Source organism: Molothrus ater, chromosome 23 (assembly GCF_012460135.2).
Source record: "Molothrus ater isolate BHLD 08-10-18 breed brown headed cowbird chromosome 23, BPBGC_Mater_1.1, whole genome shotgun sequence".
Classification (NCBI taxonomy): Eukaryota; Metazoa; Chordata; class Aves; order Passeriformes; family Icteridae; genus Molothrus; species Molothrus ater.
Window position 1 is genome coordinate 2,421,341 of NC_050500.2, and position 6,926 is coordinate 2,428,266.

Here is a 6,926-nt window from a genome sequence, read left to right on the forward strand (position 1 = left end):
TGTTTACCAGACACCTTTATGACATTCTACCTCAGTGTGCTGAGATCTCAAGAGTTATCACATTAAATCTTGCCGAGGTGCTAAATAAACTGCACTCAAAAACCCCACCAAAAATAAAAACAACAAACAAACAAACAAAAACCCCAAACAAAAACAAAACAGCACAGTCTTGCTCATAACCCAGAAAATCCTGAGAAACTGAGAATCTGTACTCTTTGCCACAATTCAGGGCCCAACTTCCAGGTTTTCCAGAGAGGCTGCCCTTTTATTTCAGGCTGATTGCAGATCCCATTGTCTTACATAATATTGTGTATTTCATATATATAAATATAAACCAGAAACCCAGCACCTGTAACAGAGATGTGCAGCTCTCACTAGTTCAAGTTATCAATGAGCACTTTCAGCATCGTGTGAGACAAAACTGGAGCATCACCTGTGAGTCAGAACTGGGTAAAACCTACAGAATTTACCCAGTATTTCCCATTGGTTCCCCTTTTCTAAAACCCATTCTCAGTTTAATCAGATTTTATTTTTCCATCAGGGAAGGAGTCTCTGCTTTAGTCTCCAGTGTTAGAGCTGGAACAACCTCCCCCATCAGAGATTTCCACACTTTTCTAATGGGATGCTCATCAAGAAAAGAGCCTTCACCTTCCTTCCTCTCAAGCCCACTGCAGCTCTTGGATTAGAGCAGAAAACATGGGGAAAAACACATTTAGGGTTTGGACTAGATGATCTTTAAATCTCCATTCCAACACAAACCATTCTGTGATTCTATGACACTTGTGGTATTTGTGTTTATGTTTTTCCATAGGTTTTTTTAACAGACCTCAGGGAACCATTTGTGGGGCCAAAGTAATGTGGATTCACATGATCCCATCACATGTTCCTGTTGGTTTTGATGCCAGGATCAAGAGGAGAGATCCTGTGTTATTTTTATGCTTCTGTTACATTTATGTTATTTTAGCCTCATTAATGGGCCTGTGGAAGGGGAAGAGCCCATGAAAAACACTCACAAATGCCAGGACATTGGGTTAATTCAGATTTAAGTGAACATTAAAGGATCCTCAGAGCTCCCTTTGGGGTTTGGGGAGAGGAGCAGGGGGGCACAGGTTCTTCAGTGACAACAGGGCAGCTTCCATCCCTTGGACACTGCAGCATTCTCTGGCTACTGAGTCATGTAGGAAACTCTGCCACACAAAAATCTGTAATTTCATATTCTGCAGCAGTGAGAGAAGACAGAAAACAAAGGTACAGCTGCTCAACTTCCCACCAGAAGCCAATCCAAATGGAGAGGATGGGGTGAGTCAAGCAGGGCCAACAGCATCCTTAAAGGGAAGATTAAAAAGAAAGGCAAACATGCTCATCACAGTTATACTGAAAGATATTTGTGATTTTATCACTCATCTTTCGGTGTCCTGGGGATTATTTACATTTGGAGGATGGAGGTGAGCATGAGATTCAGCCCCAGTCCCCGGTGGTTTGTGACACACAGACAAGGAAGGGCCTGACTCTCCCAGCCCCAGGCAGTGATGGAAAGAAACATCTCCCAGAGCCAGCCAGTCCCTCCCAGCCCTGAATCAGGCAGCATTTCCCTTTTCTCCCAGCTGCCAGTCATCATAATACCTTCTTATCTGCATCCTCTCCATAAATGCAGGTGCATTAGAGCCCAAAGGGCTCTGACAATTCCAGCTAAGGTACACTCAAAGGGGGCCTTTTCCTTCTCTGCAGGGTCTCTCATCCCTCCTGTGGCAGGAGGATCCTGGAGCTCAGCAACAGAGGCCCAACACTGCCCTCTCTGCCCCTGCCCTTGGTCCCACACCACACTAATTTTCCATTTATAAGCAGTTTATATGGAGGCAATAAACTATTCTCAGGTGTTATAAACATTTTACAGGCTGGGGCACTGCACACGCTGGGGTGAACAATTATTTACTAAAGCAGCCTCTAATCATTTACAAAAAGGGTATGAACTGAGGTTGGGTGTAATCCCCTGCTCTGTGCAGTGCCTCTTATCTTGGCTGCCCCACTGGGACTGGCCAAGGATCCCCAGAGTTCAAAGATTAACCAAACACCTCAGGGCAGGAGCAGCCAAGCTTCCCAACAGGGAGCTGTGACAGGCTCACACCTACCACAGGCTGGAGTAACAAAAGTGCAATAAATACAGGAAAGTTCACTAAACCTCCTTATCATATGACCCAAATTTCTCAGCCCTGATTTTTCTTTATCTACAGTTTCACCACCTGTTTGTAGGGATATAAAGGGTTGTGCCAAAGTTCCTGAATATGGTGCTGCAATCTTTAAACCCCCTGAGTTTTAGGTGTCCTGATATGATGGGTGCTTTTCTTGACCACCTGGGAGTGTTTCCTGTCCACTCTGGAAGGATACAAAGGAATAGCTTTATTTCTTTGGCATTTTTAGTGGGATGAGTCAGAGAGTCGTGAGCTCAAACTGCTGAACATACTGGTATTTTCAGACACCTCAAATGCTTCTATGACACAAGAACATTATGAAATATAAAACATTTCTTTACTGTCAAACCAACATTGCCTTGTCCTGCCAGCAACCTGCCTGCTGATTGGGGTTTCTGTGGATTTCTTTCTCCTCAGCATGAGTTCAAATCCTGTGCACTTCTGCCATATTTCAATTATCCATTACATAAGTGATCATCTTGCATTAAATCTGATTTGGGATGAGTTCACAATACAGGGCACTGTACAACAGCACTCCCTTCAGCAAACCAGCTTCCTCTGGCAGGATTTTTCATGCTCCAGAACTACTTGTGAACCAGCAGAGCTGAGAGTTCCTCTTCCAGCACCTCCTCCTGCGACAGGTGTGTGCTTTCCACATGGAATTCTGCAGCAGAACCTATTTCCCCCCTGACCACTACAGTCTGCCCCTGCTCAGAGGCTGACTTAGATGATTAAGTCAGTTAAGTGAACATTAAAGGATCCTCAGAGCTCCCTTTGGGGTTTGGGGAGAGGGGCAGGGGGGCACAGGCTCTTCAGTGACAACAGGGCAGAGTCCATCTCTTGGACACTGCAGCATTCCCTGGCTACTGAGTCACGTAGGAAACTCTGCCACACAAAAATCTGTAATTTCATATTCTGATCTGAGGAAATGTTTAAGCAGATCCCTGGCAAAGCCAAAGGGAAGTGCACAGCCCCTGAGTGGGACTGTTGGCTTGCTCAGGCACTTTCTGAATGGAGACTGTGCAGCCAAGGGCAGCCCCAGCGTAACCCTGGAGATACACCAAGTGTCCAGGCTGCTCTGTGAGCCTGATAAGCTCTAATCTGATAAAGACTTCGCCACCCCAGCTGCGTCAGAGCCGCGCTGGAGCGAGGGGATATTGCAAGGGTGCTGCTTATCTGGCCGAGAACAAATGAAAACTCATTCAAAGAGCTCAGTGCCTTGGAGATAAAGCTGGGGAGGCCTTGTAGGGCGGGCATGAGGAGATGAGGTTATCACAGAGACAGACAGGCCTGAAAAGCCCCACCTCCTCTTCATTACAGTGGCAATTAAAAGATAAAAGTCACAGACCTTCAAAAGCTGTAGAGGTGTCTCATTCCAATTTAAATCACTGGATGTGAAGCACTTATGAGCTTTGAAAATTTGGATCGTATTGGCACTGATTTTAAAGGGCAATCAAATTTACATTACATTTTTTAAAAAGACCTGTCTGTCCCCATTCATTCTTCACGAGTCATTGGAACAAATTAATCTGCAAATTTAGGTTCAAAAGGGAAGAATCCATAAGGGAAGCATATTCCATATGCCATATTGTCCCCTGTGATGGAATACCAGTTCCAAGGAGGATCCCAGTACTAGAAATGAGTCCTTCCGTTTGGGGCAGGACAAGAATTAGACATTTTTGTATGATGAACACCTGTGTACCTCTCCAGTTGACTCAGTGACAGCTACAGGGACACAGTGCCTTCAAAAATAACGCTCAATAACTCCCTAAATTCAGCCATTGATGATTTGCACTGAAATTTCAAACAAAAGTATTTCCCCTCAGGACAGGCTAAGGCTAAAGGAAATTTTAAATAACTCTTTTTTTCTTCCTATATCTTGAAAACCACTGTAAGAAGGCCAAACCCTACGGCATGGGCTGTTTTCTCACCCAGTGAAACAGAGCACTGGCCAGTTTCATTTCCCCAGCACTGAAATGCTTAAATTCCCTGCTTTACTGAAGAATTGCAGCTCTGAGCTCCACTCCGTGCTCTGTTTCAGTTCTCAGGAGGTTTGTTTCCCACAGCTGCTCTTCAGCCAAGCTGTGAATGAACCTGAAAATTCATTTGAAAACCCCTCTATGGTTTCTCATGCTTTCACAATTACAGTATAGCTTTCCTCAACATTTACACCACCCCCTGCAGGGAATTCCCCCGGCACAGGGCTAAAATGTACCAGGAAGGCTTGTAAACCCTGATAAGCGTTTCATCTCAAAGAAGGCAAAACCTTGGTATCGAGTGAGTCTGGGAAATGCTCTTTTGCAGTGATTGTGCGGTGGAAGTTTGGCCTTTCAGAGCTCTGTGATCCGGCTCTGGAGCCCTCGGAGGCGGCCGGGAGGACTCTCATTAATGGGAGCGCTCAAAGCGCTGCTGTCTGTCACTTGTGAGTCAGGAGGGAAGTACCCGAGCTGCGGTTGGGGACAGCCCTCCCTGCCTCAGCACGGCTGACGTGGAGCCGGGGACTTTGTGGGAAATGGCACAGGAGCCACTGCCCGGGGGCTGCAGCTTCTGCCCTGCCAGCAGCCAGCAACAGGGTGTGCGAGGATCGGAGTGTGCGAGGATTGGGGTGTGCAGAATAAGGGTGTGCAAGGATCGGGGTGTGCAGAATAAGGGTGTGCAAGATTTGGGGTGTGCAAGGATCAGGGTGTGCAGAATAAAGGTGTGCAAGATTTGGGATGTGTGAGGATCAGGGTGTGTGAGAATTGGGGTATGAAGAATAAGGGTGTGCAAAAATTGGGGTGTGCAGAATAAAAGTGTGCAAGGATTGGAGTGTGCAAGGATTGGAGTGTGCAGAATAAGGGTGTGCAAGGATCAGGGTGTGCAGAATAAGGGTGTGCAAGATTTGGGATGTGTGAGGATCAGGGTGTGCAAGGATTGGTGTGTGCAGAATAAGGGTGTGCAAGGATCAGGGTGTGAAAGGATTGGGGTGTGTAAGAATTGGGGTGTGCAGAATAAGAGTGTGTGAGGATTGGGGCATGCAAGATTTGGGGTGTGCAAGGATTGGGATGTGCAAGGATCAGGGTATGCAAGGATTGGAGTGTGCAGAATAAGGGTGTGCAAAGATCAGGGTGTGCAAGGATTGGTGAGTGCAGAATAAGTGTGTGCAAGGATCAGGGTGTGCAGAATAAGTGTGTGCAAGGATTGGAGTGTGCAGAATAAGTGTGTGCAAGGATCAGGGTGTGCAAGATTCAGGATGTGTGAGGATCAATACGTGCAAGGATCAGGGTGTGCAAGGATCAGGGTGACAGGTCAGACCCAGCTCTTCACCAGTTTCAATTAGTGATCACTGAGGTCACAGTTCACACATCGGGGTGACAGTCACCATGGAAACCTCTGGAAACATCTGCTTGATGTTTTAAAGAGCCTTTTTAAAGGCTCCTGGCAGAGAGCAGCTCCCAGCACTGATTTCCTCCATGGCTCAGTCACACCCTCACTCCCAGCCCCTTTCCTGGCACATCCCAGGCTCCAAACACACCAGAGACTGGGGTAGGTGTGTGCCACAACCGAACAGAGTCGGTCCCCAGAGTCACACCCCAGAGTCCCAACAGAAGCTCTCATTTTTAATTCACACTGACAAATCAAATAAATATCAAATTCTTCAGAATGTGTTTGCAAAACATTGATGGTCATCATCTTATTATACACGCAAATGGATCTTACCTATAATCTAGCTACTTAAAATCAAGGTAATAATTAAACAGAGCCTTATAAAATGAATATCAACAGTAGGGGTTAGTTTCTGATAGGCCCATACAAAAAAAAAAAAAAAAGATGCTTCCATTTGATACATTGAGCCCATATCTATTTAATTTTTACAATTTATATGTGCCTAGATTTGACACTGGCCACTACCCTGCATTTCCCAGACCTTTAAATAAACAGGTGAACCTGGGACACTTCTTTTGTGGATTAGCTCTTGAAACTGTGGTGGTTTGGGGACAGAAACTTCCTACCATGTACGAGCACAGCTCTAGAGTAGCAAATCTTTGATCTTTCCTTTTAGCCAGCACATCACAAAACAATTAATAGTGTTCAGTAGTGTCTTACATATTCAAAATATGCTCCTGCATAAAGTTCATGCCCATGAACCCCATTTTAAATCAGTACTTGTGACTGATCAAAGGAAATCACTGACACAGAGTCAGCTACAATGACACTTGCTGGAGCATAATTTAAATAAACACCATGTAAACAACCTCCCGAGACACATTCACGTTCTCTGAGAAGCAAAGGTGACATGAAAGGCAGCAGGGGGAGGGGTTTAGGCAGATTTTCACTTCAAGTAGCAGATATTGGTACCAGTGCATGAAATATGCACAGGAATGTGCCCAAGCACTGAGGGCAGCTGACCCAGAGCAGCCCGTGCTGGGATTGGAAACCTCTCAGCTCTCTGAATCCGGGTGACTGCATCAAAACCACTTCTTGGGAATGGTCTCCAGCTTCAAACCCTACCTGGGAACAGTTGAGACAAATATCAGCCTGCACCGGCCAAAATTCTGCCAAGCAACATTCCAGCGCTTCACTAGTACAGTATCGTGTTCCACACTTGAGGAACATTCCTGGGAACATTCCCAGGCATCCCTGATTTTACTAGCATGGACACAGCCTAAGATTTCCAGATGCTCACTTAAAGTTTTGTACTTGGACACTGTCATCTGAACAGAGAAGCCAGGCAAACAACAAATGAAAAAATAATAA